The sequence below is a fragment of the Engystomops pustulosus genome, chromosome 5 (assembly GCF_040894005.1).
Source record: "Engystomops pustulosus chromosome 5, aEngPut4.maternal, whole genome shotgun sequence".
NCBI classification, from domain to species: domain Eukaryota; kingdom Metazoa; phylum Chordata; class Amphibia; order Anura; family Leptodactylidae; genus Engystomops; species Engystomops pustulosus.
In genome coordinates, this window is record NC_092415.1 from 11,810,280 (window position 1) to 11,825,640 (window position 15,361).

Consider the following 15,361-nt stretch of genomic DNA (forward strand, 5'->3'; position numbering starts at 1 on the left):
TACTGCTCCCTATGTACAAGAATATAACTACTATAATACTGCCCCCTATGTACAAGAATATAACTACTATAATACTGCCCCCTATGTACCAGAATATAACTACTATAATACTGCCCCCTATGTACAGGAATATAACTACTATAATACTGCCCCCTATGTACCAGAATATAACTACTGTAATACTGCCCCCTATGTACCAGAATATAACTACTATAATACTGCCCCCTATGTACCAGAATATAACTACTATAATACTGCGCCCTATGTACCAGAATTACATAGTAATTTGCTCATGGAGACTCTTGGTACTTGGCTCGATGGTCTCCTTCAGCCATTGGTCACGCTTCTTCCTGTATACATTAGACGTTGCGGCTGCTCTTGCTGCAATGGTCGTGGTCAGATCATTCGTGGCTGTCCTGTGATGTCACAGCCCGGTACAAATCTTGACCGATTTTTAAATCGGTGTTTTCCCTTTGAACGTGAAGACATTTGTTTATTGTTTCTTGAAATTTACTTAACGGGCGACGGCCAACACCACAAAAATCCTACCTCCTAGTGCAAACCCACAAGTGGCAAGACTTTACTCAGGGCAGGCAGTTGGCATGGCCGCCATGTTGTCAGACACTTACCTATTGTATAGAATTTGTTAGAGCCAGAGATTAGACTCTTCTGAAGTTCCCACGTCCAAGTCTGAATGTAAAACTATCGCTTCATGACTCGGGCGGAGAGGTAACTCTGAGGCCATTTGTGGCAGAGCTGGGAGAATAGTCCGATACTGAACATTGTTCACACTATTCGGCTGCACGTCTGCCCCCTAAACATATAGAACTTGTTTTTTCTTCTCTTTAGCTCCGAGTATCAAGTTGTTCATTTAATTAACCCCTTACCGACGATTCTCCCTGTATGGAGAAGGCTCATGGGCTAAGCCCTCTTCATACAAGGTGGATGTTTGCTGCATATTGCAGCAGACACCCACTAGTAACACCCATGGTCGGTGCTGGTACCAATTGAAGGTGTTAACCAGGTAAATGCCTCCGGCAAAGCAGCTGGATGCATTTAAGTCCCGCCATTTTGGATTCAGTCGCCTCCCCCTGTGAAGTCATCGGGGAGCGGCAATGGGTTAGTATGACAGCCTCAGGTCTTACAAATACCCGAGGCTGTCTCGTTTTAACTCTTTAATTATAATGTGCGATTACCACTTTGCAATAGATGGTGTGTAAAATCCCCGTATACTGTAGAATGATGGTATATGATGGGATCAATCAAACAACTTAGGGTTAAAGTACCCTATGGAGTCTAAAAATAGTTAAAAAAAATTTAATTTTTAGGTTTCTTTAATTGAATTTTTTAACTTTTTTATTTTAATTGCCCCTTTTTCCCTAGAACTGATTTAAATAACAAACCGTAAAAATCATGAACCTGTTTGGTATCGGCACGTCCCAAAATGTCCGATCTATCAAAACATAACAAAGTTTTACCTGGCGTTTAACTCCGTAATGGAAAATGGCACCCAAAGTCGAAAATGGCACTTTGTTGCCATTTTGAAAATTATAAAAAAAAAATTCTATAAAAAGTGGTGAAATGGGCGAACAGTCCTTAAATAGTAGCATCGAAAATATCATCACAAGCCGCAAAATATGACACCACACACATCTCCGTACACCGAAGTATGAAAAAGATATGAGCCCCAGAAGATGGTAAAATGAAGAATTTTTTTTTAGGTTTTTATTTTTGGAAATGTATGAAAACATTATAAAACCCATATAAACTTGGTATCCCCGTGATCGTACCGACCTATAGAATAAAGGAGACGTGTCATTTGGGACACACAGTGAAAGCCAATTTCACCAATTTCGCTGCAATTGAAAAATTTTTTCCAGCTTCCCAGTACACGGAATGGAATAATAAATCCTGTCACTATGAAGAGCAATTTGTTAGGCAGAAAACAAGCCCTCAAACAGCTCTGTACACAGGAAAAATAAAAGTTATGGATTTTTGAAGGTGGGGAAAAACGGAGAAGGGCCTGGTCGTTAAGGGGTTAAAAACCCCTTAGGCTGCGGTCACACGTGGCGTTTTGAACCCGTTTTTAAGCAGTCCTTTAAACACATCCGTTTTTGGAAAACACTTCCTTTTTTTTTGACCGGTTTTACCATCTATCTATAACGGGTCAAAAACTGATGCGTTTTCCAAAAAACGCATGCGTTTTTTTAACGGACTGCTTAAAAACAGCCCAAAAACTGCATCAAAACGCCACGTGTGACCGCACCCTTACTTATTTTGGAATGGGATTCTACTCTTAAGAAAATGTTGTCTATTGAAATCGCCTTTGTTTCTACACAAGCCGCTATTTGGCTCCTGACCTCTTTTTCTGTAGCCCGTACACCCAAATGGTAAACATGCGAAGGTAAGTATCGCGGCGGTGGCAGCGGATGTAAGATTTGCAAGTTCATGCATAAAACCACTTCATTTCCATCTGCTGCCAACAACCGATCCTTTAGAATACACAGATGCATGAATTGTGAAACTCCCTTTGTTGTGTATCTCATTGAATACACTATGGGGCAGATTTACTTACCCGGTCCGTTCGCGTGGTGGATTCGGGTCCGGACGGGATTCACTAAGGTAGTTCCTCTGCCGTCCACCAGGTGGCGCTGCTGCGCTGAAGTTCCCCGGAGGCGCGCTGGAATGCCCTGAAATTCACCGGCCTATACCTGGTGAAAGTAAGTGCAATTTTCGCAACACATTTTTTGTCTTAAATGCGGCGGTTTTTCCGAATCCGTCGGGTTTTCGTTCGGCCACGCCCCCCGATTTCCGTCGCGTGCATGCCAGTGCCGATGCGCCACAATCCGATCGCGTGCGCCAAAATCCTGGGGCAATTCAGGTACAATCGTCACAAATCGGAAATATTCGGGTAACACGTCGGGAAAACGCGAATCGGGCCCTTAGTAAATGACCCCCAATGTGTCATCGTCCATATGTGGGCTGCACCTACGGGAGATTAAAGGTTCCCTTGTCCAAACTTATTACAGGAGCCATTGCCCCCTAGAACCATATCTAGTATCCGACACTTGCCAGTATCAGGGCAATGTGTGTACTATGCGCGTTCTGGTGACGGATCGTGTCCTCCATCGCGCCTGTTTTGTTGCTGGAGTCAGAACGTTCCACATGAGGAGCACAATGGATTCTGTTATTAGACGCCTGGATTCCACTGGGATTAATTATACGAGTGATCATTTATTAGATGTTTACTAAACTTTGATTTTGGTATTAATCAAAAACAGACAAGTTAAATAAAATATAATCTGACTATTATGTTTTCCGCGTCACGTGGTTTGTTTGGCAGGTGATGTGAGGGAGGGGCCGGTTTTGCTTTTTGTTCCTCCTTCTCTTGGTGTATCTGCCATAACAAACTTGGGTATAAATAGAGACCCATCCTAGACGGTCCGAGTGCGTTACCTTTTTCTTTTGTGATCACGATTTTAATTTATTTTTCTAATAAAGCCTTAAACACTTTTAACAATTTTTCCTCGGCCAATAGACTTCTCTTTTTTTCCTTATCTCCATTACAAGTTCTCAGGACCATAACGGGTTTCGCCCATATTGGCACAGCAGCAATCCAAGATTCAGAGCATTGGGTGAGCAGACACTTTTTTTTTTTTTTATCTTTTGTAAATACTCTAATTCTGCCCCCTTTATATAAAAATAGAACTACTATAATACTGCCCCTTATGTACAGGAATATAACTACTATAATACTGCCCCCTATGTACAGGAATATAACTACTATAATACTGCCCCTATGTACAAGAATATAACTACTATAATACTGCCCCCTATGTACAAGAATATAACTACTATAATACTGCCCCTTATGTACAAGAATATAACTACTATAATACTGCCCCCTATGTACAGGAATATAACTACTATAATACTGCCTCCTATGTACAGGAATATAACTACTATAATACTGCCCCCTATGTACAGGAATATAACTACTATAATACTGCCCCCTATGTACAAGAATATATAACTACTATAATACTGCCCCCTATGTACAAGAATATATAACTACTATAATACTGCCCCCTATGTACAAGAATATATAACTACTATAATACTGCCCCCTATGTACAAGAATATATAACTACTATAATACTGCCCCCTATGTACAAGAATATATAACTACTATAATACTGCCCGCTATGTACAAGAATATATAACTACTATAATACTGCCCTCTATGTACAGGAATATATAACTACTATAATACTGCCCTCTATGTACAGGAATATATAACTACTATAATACTGCCCCCTATGTACAGGAATATAACTACTATAATACTGCCCCCTATGTACAGGAATATAACTACTATAATACTGCCCCCTATGTACAGGAATATAACTACTATAATACTGCCCCCTATGTACAGGAATATAACTACTATAATACTGCCCCCTATGTACAGGAATATAACTACTATAATACTGCCCCCTATGTACAGGAATATAACTACTATAATACTGCCCCCTATGTACAAGAATATAACTACTATAATACTGCCCCCTATGAACAAGAATATAACTACTATAATACTGCCCCCTATGTACAGGAATATAACTACTATAATACTGCCCCCTATGTACAAGAATATATAACTACTATAATACTGCCCCCTATGTACAAGAATATATAACTACTATAATACTGCCCCCTATGTACAAGAATATATAACTACTATAATACTGCCCCCTATGTACAAGAATATATAACTACTATAATACTGCCCCCTATGTACAAGAATATATAACTACTATAATACTGCCCCCTATGTACAAGAATATATAACTACTATAATACTGCCCCCTATGTACAAGAATATAACTACTTTAATACTGCCCCCTATGTACAAGAATATAACTACTTTAATACTGCCCCCTATGTACAAGAATATATAACTACTATAATACTGCCCCCTATGTACAAGAATATATAACTACTATAATACTGCCCCCTATGTACAGGAATATATAACTACTATAATACTGCCCCCTATGTACAGGAATATAACTACTATAATGTGCAAGCAACGAAAAAAAATTTTTATGCGGTAACAGCTCACCCCTCTGAAGACTGCAATGATCCTGATGTGAGACTTTGGCTGGGTGCACGGAAGATCCTTGTAACTGGTCCGGGAGTCCAGTGTGATACAAAGTAGTGTTGCAGACAAGGTATAGTAGGGCGGGAAATCCAGCACTTGGAAAGGCATATAGTGAGGAGAACGCTGTTAAGACATGGTAGAAAACTTTATTCTTCTTCTTTTCTAAAAAATATACATGGTGAGAAACATGGAATGACGAAAAAACCAACAAAAAATCACGAGACAAAAAGAAAAAATAGCAAGGTAACGCGTTTCGGACTATAGCATTTTTCTATAGTCCGAAACGCGTTACCTTGCTATTTTTTCTTTTTGTCTCGTGATTTTTTGTTGGTTTTTTCGTCATTCCATGTTTCTCACCATGTATATTTTTTAGAAAAGAAGAAGAATAAAGTTTTCTACCATGTCTTAACAGCGTTCTCCTCACTATATGCCTTTCCAAGTGCTGGATTTCCCGCCCTACTATACCTTGTCTGCAACATAACTACTATAATACTGCCCCCTATGTACAGGAATATAACTACTATAATACTGCCCCCTATGTACAGGAATATAACTACTATAATACTGCCCTCTATGTACAAGAATATAACTACTATAATACTGCCCCCTATGTACAAGAATATATAACTACTATAATACTGCCCCCTATGTACAAGAATATATAACTACTATAATACTGCCCCCTATGTACAGGAATATAACTACTATAATACTGCCCCCTATGTACAGGAATATAACTACTATAATACTGCCCCTATGTACAGGAATATAACTACTATAATACTGCCCTCTATGTACAAGAATATAACTACTATAATACTGCCCCCTATGTACAGGAATATAACTACTATAATACCGCCCCCTATGTACAGGAATATAACTACTATAATACTGCCCCCTATGTACAAGAATATAACTACTATAATACTGCCCCCTATGAACAAGAATATAACTACTATAATACTGCCCCCTATGTACAGGAATATAACTACTATAATACTGCCCCCTATGTACAGGAATATAACTACTATAATACCGCCCCCTATGTACAAGAATATATAACTACTATAATACTGCCCCCTATGTACAAGAATATATAACTACTATAATACTGCCCCCTATGTACAAGAATATATAACTACTATAATACTGCCCCCTATGTACAGGAATATAACTACTATAATACTGCCCCCTATGTACAGGAATATAACTACTATAATACCGCCCCCTATGTACAGGAATATAACTACTATAATACTGCCCCCTATGTACAAGAATATAACTACTATAATACTGCCCCCTATGAACAAGAATATAACTACTATAATACTGCCCCCTATGTACAGGAATATAACTACTATAATACTGCCCCCTATGTACAGGAATATAACTACTATAATACTGCCCCCTATGTACAGGAATATAACTACTATAATACTGCCCCCTATGTACAGGAATATAACTACTATAATACTGCCCCCTATGTACAGGAATATAACTACTATAATACTGCCCTCTATGTACAAGAATATAACTACTATAATACTGCCCTCTATGTACAGGAATATAACTACTATAATACTGCCCTCTATGTACAGGAATATAACTACTATAATACTGCCCTCTATGTACAGGAATATAACTACTATAATACTGCCCTCTATGTACAGGAATATAACTACTATAATACTGCCCCTATGTACAGGAATATAACTACTATAATACTGCCCCCTATGAACAAGAATATAACTACTATAATACTGCCCCCTATGTACAGGAATATAACTACTATAATACTGCCCCCTATGTACAAGAATATAACTACTATAATACTGCCCCCTATGTACAACACCAGTAGCGTTCTTCTCTCTGTTGCCCTGCACCATAGGTTAGATGCCATAGTTTTTTATCTCTATATAGTTTTCTGTCATTATTTTGGTATATAACACATTTCTCATTACACCATGTGCCCTGTGACTGGCAGTGCCCGGTATGTGGGTGTAGTGCCACTGATTGCTTCTGGGGTCCTCCCTTCCTCTTTTGCAGTAAGAAGATGAAACGCCCGTGTTAATGTTGGGTGACATTTCTAGAGATTTGTAACTCGGATGGAGAATTTTATTTTTAGCTTTGTTTTTGTTGCATAATATTAAATTGGTTATTTTCATGATTCCTGGACGCGCCAGTGACTCTGCCCTCGCAACTGTGATGCAACTTCAGCAAATAAACAACTACGTTGATACAAGTTAAATAACCTTTCCTCCAGGTCTGATATATATGAATTTATATTCCAGCAGTGTAAGGACAGACCCCTCCCCAGTGCACTTGGAGAAGCTACGATCCTAGAACATAAATCCATATTTCACAGTCCTGCTGCTACTAACATGCACAAAGTTGTGATTTCATATCTCTCCAGGGTCAATAATACTGAACATTGGCTGCAGAGAGCACAACAGTGTGAGGGCACGCCCCCAGTGCACTTTGAGAAGCTACGATCCTTGAACATAAAACTATATTTGAAACTCCTGCTGCTACTGACATGCACAAAGTTGTGATTTATCTCTCCAGGGACAATAATAGCGAACACTGTAGCTTCTTCACGTGCATTGGGTGTGTATCCTCACACTGCTGTGCTCTCTGCAGCCAATCTTAGAATATAAGTCCATACATCACAGTCCTGCTGCTTCTAACAACCCGCACAAAGGTAGTGACAATGCATAACCCTCCTGCATTGACCATTCATGACACTGGCTGCAGTCTGCATTGTCACACCTACTGACAGTTTCCGTACTTTGAATTTGAGATGTAATACACTACACAAACTCTGGGCTGTGGTAGTGCTGTTCTTGATATGAATGAGTTTAAAGGACATCTACCACCAGGATGAAGGACTGTATGCAAATGAGCCTGAGGGGCTCCAGGTTCCATTAACACCTATGGAGCCTGAAGCCCCTCAGGCTAATTTGCCTACAATCCTTCATCCTGGTGGTAGATGCCCTTTAAGCTGAAATGTGGAGCCCAAAACAGTTCTAGAAATGTGATGTATGCTGGCCATGTCAGGTGCACCCATCACTAAGTGAGCAAAGTTGCAGTGTAAAGCATAGGGACTGATTTGGCAAGCTCTGTGCTGCGCTGCGGTATCTGTGTGCGCTATATAAATAATAGGAATTCTTATTGTGGAAGGGCATGAGACATGAGCTGGGCGTTACCATAGACTGCAGCAGATGATGCAGCTGGAACCAGTAGTCTTTGCTGTTATAGAACAAGTCTAGGTGTAAACAACACTCTCGCCTCTGCTACATCTGTATTTGTCAACAAACATGTTAAATAACTAACACAAAGAGGCAAACACATAAACATAGAAACATATACAACTTGTTGATGTGGAGACCTCTCTGGTTTCAGCATCTGTGCACCACCTGTGCTGCTCCTTGTCCTGTGATATGTGGGGGCTCTGGGCTGGGGGCGGGGGTCCGCAGACGCTGCTGAGAACATTCCTTCCCTGGAGGGATAATGTAGTAAGTACAGAGCTGGGATCCGTTCTTTTATGTGAGCACTCTAAATTTGGGTTCTATGGAGTAAACATAGTACTATAAGTTTGTCCTTTTTCTTTTAATTAACATAAAATAGAAATTCTGTGACGGCGCCACCCCTGTGCACTGGTTATGTCAGGTATTGCAGGTCAAGGATCTGCACTGTTCTTGGAGCGCTCCTCCTGTCTGGTTACAGTTTTGCAGGTGGATCTCATCTCTCCAGCAGATGATGGGAGTCCAGGACGTCCTTCACTCCACTAACTCCAGAGGAATTTAGGGAATGTTTTTTTGTTTTTCAAAAGATAAGAAATGTTTTTCCTTTTGCTGGATGATTCATGTTTTTTTCACTTCTGACATAGATGGGGATGTTCTGACATGATCCAAACACGCGTGTGATACAGCAGGCCTGGGCATGTTACTGCCCATCCCGTTACTTGTAACCCTTTACCACCCTGTGCCACCTGATCTAGTCAGGGTTACTATGTATGGATATGGATCACTTATCAATAGCGCCCCCGTGCTGTCACTTATTATAAAATCAACCGAATGTGTAGCATTGTAGATGGCTAAGTAACTGGGCATAGAACCCTTTAGATACCATGGTTAGTAGTGACCGTGACATCTAAGTGGTTAAATCTAGCTCCCACTGTCTAAATTATAGCGTATAATGTGCTGATAGTTTGGGATCTGACTGCCAGGACCACCACCAATCACAAGAATGGGGATCCCTTTAAATGACCCCTGATGCTCTGTTGATTATCTATTACTACCTCCGGCACTGCCATAGAGAATGAATGTAGTGGCTGTTTGTATGCCCCCATTATTGGGATTTAGTGGGGGTCTGATTGCTGGGACCTCCCCTAACAGCATGTTAATTTTCATTCTTGGATCAACCCCTTTATTTAAAACCTTAACCCACACTTTTAAAATGTATTCTACAGTGGCAAAGGGTCGGTCTTTACTGCAGCTCTTGCATTCCGTTCATGAAGCGGATAAGTTCTACAGACAAAACGTATTCATGTTATTTGTTGGGATTCCATTTGATGCAGAAGTGTAATAGTCTGCAGTCAGCGATGCTGTAGTCTGGATTTCTGGGATAGATTCATTTCCGATTTCTCCGGTGTCATTCGATGCTGCAGTTTTGACATCAGCAAATTCCAGCACCTTTTTTTTTTTTTTATGGGAGCCAGACATGACTTCATGGGGATAATGCCGCCACCTCGTAGCCTTTTACAACAACTTCTGGGGGATTGCGAGTTCTTTTTCGTCAGAATCCCCTGACTAAGCCAGTCAGACGCCCAAAGCCACAGCCAGTCATCAGACATTCCCACATTGTCCATTTGATAATTCTGTGTATATAAACAGAGACGGATGTAGCAGAGCTGAGTTTGTCATGGAAGAGTTTTACTTGTGTTAACACAATCCAGTAAATCCCCCTTAAAGGGATCTGTTAGTAGGTTTTAACAATGAAGAACTGCAGCCAGTGCTAAGTATTGAAAAATATGGATTTATATTTTCGGATTGTAGCTTCTCCAAAGGGGTGTCCTCACACTGCTTTGCCCTAGTCTGTTAGGAATTGTCCCTGGAGATCTTTATCATGCCTTTGTGTATGTTAGTAGAAGAATTGTAGTAGCACGATTCCAGAATTTGTAGCTTCTTGAAGTATTTTGATGGGGGGGGACCTCACATTGCTGTGCTCTCAGAACTCTGCAGTATGTGTTGTGAATTGTCTCTGTGTTATCATATCTGTGTGTATGTTTGTAACAGCAGGACTGTGAAATATGGGTTTATATTCCAGGATTGTAGCTTCTCCAAGTGCTCTGGGTGTGTATCCTCACATTGCTGTTCTCCACTAGATCAGGAAATGGTTGCATCGGCCCCTTGTAGTTAATATTGTGGTTGCTATACTTCTGAATGAGTCTTTGTTCATCTCACAGAGGATTGTTTAGACTTGATACAATTAAACAGTCTACACTCCAGACTGATAAATGTATCCAGATTTGTGCTGCTGATGTTTATGTAACAGATACAATTGTTTCCACTTCTCAGCTGAGAGCAGGATCTGCTACATTCAAGGCTACTGCCTCTGGGTGAAGACTATTGCATCCAATCTTGACAACGCTCTGTGAGCTCAGTGCTTCAATGTCCACTGCATGCAGCAGTGTAGAAAATTAGAAAAGAGAATTCATGCAATGCTCACAGAGCATTGTCTAGACGGGATACAATTGAATTTACTTTGTAGTTGAGAGTAGGACTAGATATGTACCCAGGAGAAGATTAAGCCATGGGCCCTGGGGTGTATTAATATTATGGACCCTACAAATCTGGAGTCAATTCTTAAATCTGGTACTAGAATCATTGTGATTCTTGATTTTACTTTCAATCTGAAGTTTCAGGACATTTTGGAAGGACCTTCAAAGGTCCTGAAATGGCTCTTGTGTCTGTGTAATGAGAGCAGGAACAGATGTATGAGGATTTCATGAGTGAAGGTCTTTCTGAGTACAGAACGTGTTGGGTGGTTTGGGCCCCCTAGCAGGCTTGGGCCCCGGGCTACAGCCCAAACCACTTGTATTATAATCCACTACTACATGTACTAGATATGTACATTTTATTACAAAGTAAATGTATATAATGTTTTAAAGGGGAACTTCATGTATTTTGTCAGACTGCCCAAAGGGATGGGGTTGTGTAGATGCTTTAAGATTCCTATGAAAGGGAAGGGGGGCTTAAAGTGGTTCTGTGGGATATTTGATCGCCTATCCATAGATTAGATCAAGATCATTTATTCATTGGATGCATTTGGACCAGAGCCAATGTCTTTTTGCTCTTTATGAAGTACAGCACCAAACATTGTATAGTGACTGTTTTGGGTATTGCAGCTAAGCCCAAGTTAAATGCGAATGAGCTGTACCCAGGGCACATAATACATAGACAAGATTGTGGAGTAAATAAAGAATATCCCATATTCTAATATTCCCCACAATTCCACTAACCCCAAACCAGGAAACTGGGGCAATAACCCCAACCAGAGATCCTATCGTAAAAATCAATGGCTGGGGGAATCCTATTTAGGGAGAGGTATGGAGATTGGGTCATTCTTTTGGGGATCCCTAGCGGATAGATCAATCCATGTATTTCTGCTTCCCCATGCAGCAGACTTACAAACAGAACTTCTAATACTATGGGGGAAAATTTACTTACCCGGCCCATTCGCGATCCAGCGGAGCGTTCTCTGCTCTGGATTCGGGTCCGGCCGGGATTTAAGAAGGTAGTTCCTCCGCCGTCCACCAGGTGGCGCTGCTGCGCTGAAAGTCATCTCATCGCGCCGGAATGCACCGCCTCGGACCAGGTGAAGGTAAGCGCTCCCCAAGCGACACTTTTTCGGTTTTTAAATGCGGCGGTTTTTCCGAATACGTCGGGTTTTCGTTTGGCCACGCCCCCCCCCCCCCCATTTCCGTCGCGCGCATGCCGGCGCCGATGCGCCACAATCCGATCGCGTGCGACACAATCCCGGGGCAATTCAGGTACAATCGGCGCAAATCGGAAATATTTGGGTAACACGTCGGGAAAACGCGAATCGGGCCCTTAGTAAATGACCCCCTATGTGATGTATTATCTCTTTTTATTTTATCAAACTGTTACTTTTGCATCGTGTGTACCTCTTTTTTTGTGATCTTTTGTAAGCGCTGTACTTTTTAATATTAAAATCTCAATTTAATAATCGCCTTCTTGTGTTCTAACGATTCCATAACTCAGAAGAGACAGAGTGACTGATTTAACTTGTATTAGATTGCATAAATTATGCCCAAATACAAAGTATCATAAATATATATGATACACATATAATTAGTATCAGCCTTCTATATGATGAGTGGTGGCAGCTGAATTCACTCAGGTCCTGGAGGGCTGAAAACTGTCAAAGGGGCGGTCCAGCGTGACCCAATAGTCTGTCTTCCGGAACCTAAGTCCGTTATCCTGACAGTAATTGGAAGCATTGGAATTTATTGAAAGCTTTCAAACCAGAGCCAAGGTCTTTTTTTTTTTTTTTTTTTTTCTTAGGAAGTACAGCGCCAAATATTGTATTATGGCTGTGCTTGGTATTGCAGCTCAGCCCCGTTAACTTGAATGTGGACGAGCTGTAACCAGGACACGCAATACATAGACGTGACTCCACCAGCCTGTAAGGAAGAAACCACGCTCCCTGATCCGCTTCAAAGAGCTCCTAATGCCTCACCGCCATTTATCTGATAGTGATACTCTATCCCAGCGATGGCAAACCTTTTAGAGATAGAGTGCCCAAAATGGGACCCAAAACACACTAGCTTTTCCCAAAGTGCCAACACGGCAATTTAGGCAGTAACTTTAGACTAAGACTTTGCATAACAATGCTGGGATGTATGACTCCAACCCAGGATGACTGCACAGGCAAGGTGTAAGTAAAGCACAGCAATCCATGCAGCAGGCTATACATGACGCTATGGCCCACCTTGTACAATGTATGGTAGTCACATGACCTAAAAATCCCCCGCAGGGTGTTGTTGTGCCCGCAGTCCGCCATGTAGGATCCATCATTAGTCCCACGCATGGTGACAAAGCAAAACACACAAATAGTAATTAAGCGGCGGCGCTGTCAGGACGCTGATTAATATGTGGATAACACTGGCAGCGGCTGCGCTCGGCTCAGCTGCGACTGGATGCGAAAAACCCAGACCCTGCCAAAAAACGAAGGTCACCCTGCGCTGAACCGTTGTGTTCTAAATTTCAGAGGAAGAGGGGAAATTATATACAAATCTTTTTTACAGTGGATTAGAGATGATTTAATTCATTTACAAGTAATTACATGGCGCTGACCTATACCACAGCCTTGTACACAGAGATGTAGCCCCATGAGGCCAGAACCTAATTTCAGGGAGAACACCCCAAATCTATACAGAGGTTTCCCTACATTCACGCTACAGACCTGCATACTATAGAAAGTGACCATGTAATACAGCAGCCAGTGCTATGTGTTGTCACAATCACACCTTTGTGTATGTTGTTAGTAGCAGCAGGACTGTGAGATATGAAGTTGTTTTCTATGCTTGGAGCTTCTCGAAGTGCAATGGAGGCATGTCCTCACACTGCTGTGCTCTGTGCTCTCTGCAGCCAGTGTTAGGTAATGTCACTGGAGAATATGTGTAATCAGAGCATTGTGTATGTTAGTAGCAGCAGGACTGTGAGATATGAATGTATATTCCAGGGTTCTCAGCATTAGTCATTGAAACGTTCCTTCACGTCTGTCTGCTATGGCTGCTGTAGTATTAAAACTGAAGGAACATTTCAATGATGAATGCTCAGCAGTGTGAGGACACACCCATACTGCCATTGTAGAATCTACAACCCAGGAATATAAATTCATATCTCAGTCCTGCTGCTACTAACAAAATACACAAAAGTGCCATTACACATTCTCCAGTGACATTACCCAACACTGGCAGCAGAGAGCACAGCAGTGTGAGGATGTGCAAGCCTAGAATATAAATTCATATATCACAGTCCTGCTGCTACTAACAACATACAAAAAGGTCTGATCACACATCTCTACAGGGCCAATCCCTAATACTGGCTGCAAAGAGCACAAAGCACATGTTACAAATACAGAAGTGACTTACTGGATAAAACTAAAGGAATCAACTTTTCCTTTAAGTAGGAGATGGAGAGGAGGAAATGTGGAATATTTTGTGAATTTGCTTAAGGCTCAGCCGTGTTAACAAAGTTGATTTCACTATTTCCCCAGCAAATCTCTGACTCTTCTCCTCCTCCAGCATCACAACATGTCATAACATAAAGTAATGACCACATCCCCAGTGATCTCCTCCTCGGCCCAGTGATCTCCTGTCCCACTCCTCCTCGGCCCAGTGATCTCCTATCCCCCTCCTCCTCGGCCCACTGATCTGCTGTCCGCCTCCTCCTCCTCGGCCCACTGATCTGCTGTCCGCCTCCTCCTCCTCGGCCCACTGATCTGCTGTCCGCCTCCTCCTCCTCCTCGGCCCACTGATCTGCTGTCCGCCTCCTCCTCCTCCTCCTCGGCCCACTGATCTGCTGTCCGCCTCCTCCTCCTCCTCCTCCTCGGCCCACTGATCTGCTGTCCGCCTCCTCCTCCTCCTCGGCCCACTGATCTGCTGTCCGCCTCCTCCTCCTCCTCCTCCTCGGCCCACTGATCTGCTGTCCGCCTCCTCCTCCTCCTCCTCCTCGGCCCACTGATCTGCTGTCTGCCTCCTCCTCCTCCTCCTCGGCCCACTGATCTGCTGTCCGCCTCCTCCTCCTCCTCCTCGGCCCACTGATCTGCTGTCCGCCTCCTCCTCCTCCTCCTCGGCCCACTGATCTGCTGTCCGCCTCCTCCTCCTCCTCCTCGGCCCACTGATCTGCTGTCCGCCTCCTCCTCCTCCTCCTCGGCCCACTGATCTGCTGTCCGCCTCCTCCTCCTCCTCCTCGGCCCACTGATCTGCTGTCCGCCTCCTCCTCGGGCCACTGTAGAAAAATCCTTTTGTTTGGTGACTAATATTAGCGTTGCGCATCTAAAACCACCTCCTGTCACATCTACTATCTTCCTTCCCGCTGTGCACCATCTGGTCAGTTTGACCCAACTGGAAGATTCAAAGTGTCGGTAGGTGCATAAGCAGAGGAG

At 42.3% G+C, this 15,361-nt stretch overlaps 1 protein-coding gene across 3 annotated transcripts in view; it reads left to right on the forward strand.

Moving 5' to 3' along the window:
• ST3GAL1 (ST3 beta-galactoside alpha-2,3-sialyltransferase 1) overlaps positions 1-15,361 on the forward strand; it is a 105,155-nt gene that overhangs the window by 63,890 nt on the left and 25,904 nt on the right. The window contains exon 4 of one of the 3 annotated variants that reach the window (XM_072151153.1): positions 3,571-3,635. The exons of the other annotated variants lie outside the window; for them this stretch is intronic. The gene's annotated coding sequence lies outside the window, so the exon portion shown is untranslated. The remainder of the gene's footprint in view (positions 1-3,570; positions 3,636-15,361) is intronic. 3 annotated transcript variants of the gene reach the window in all.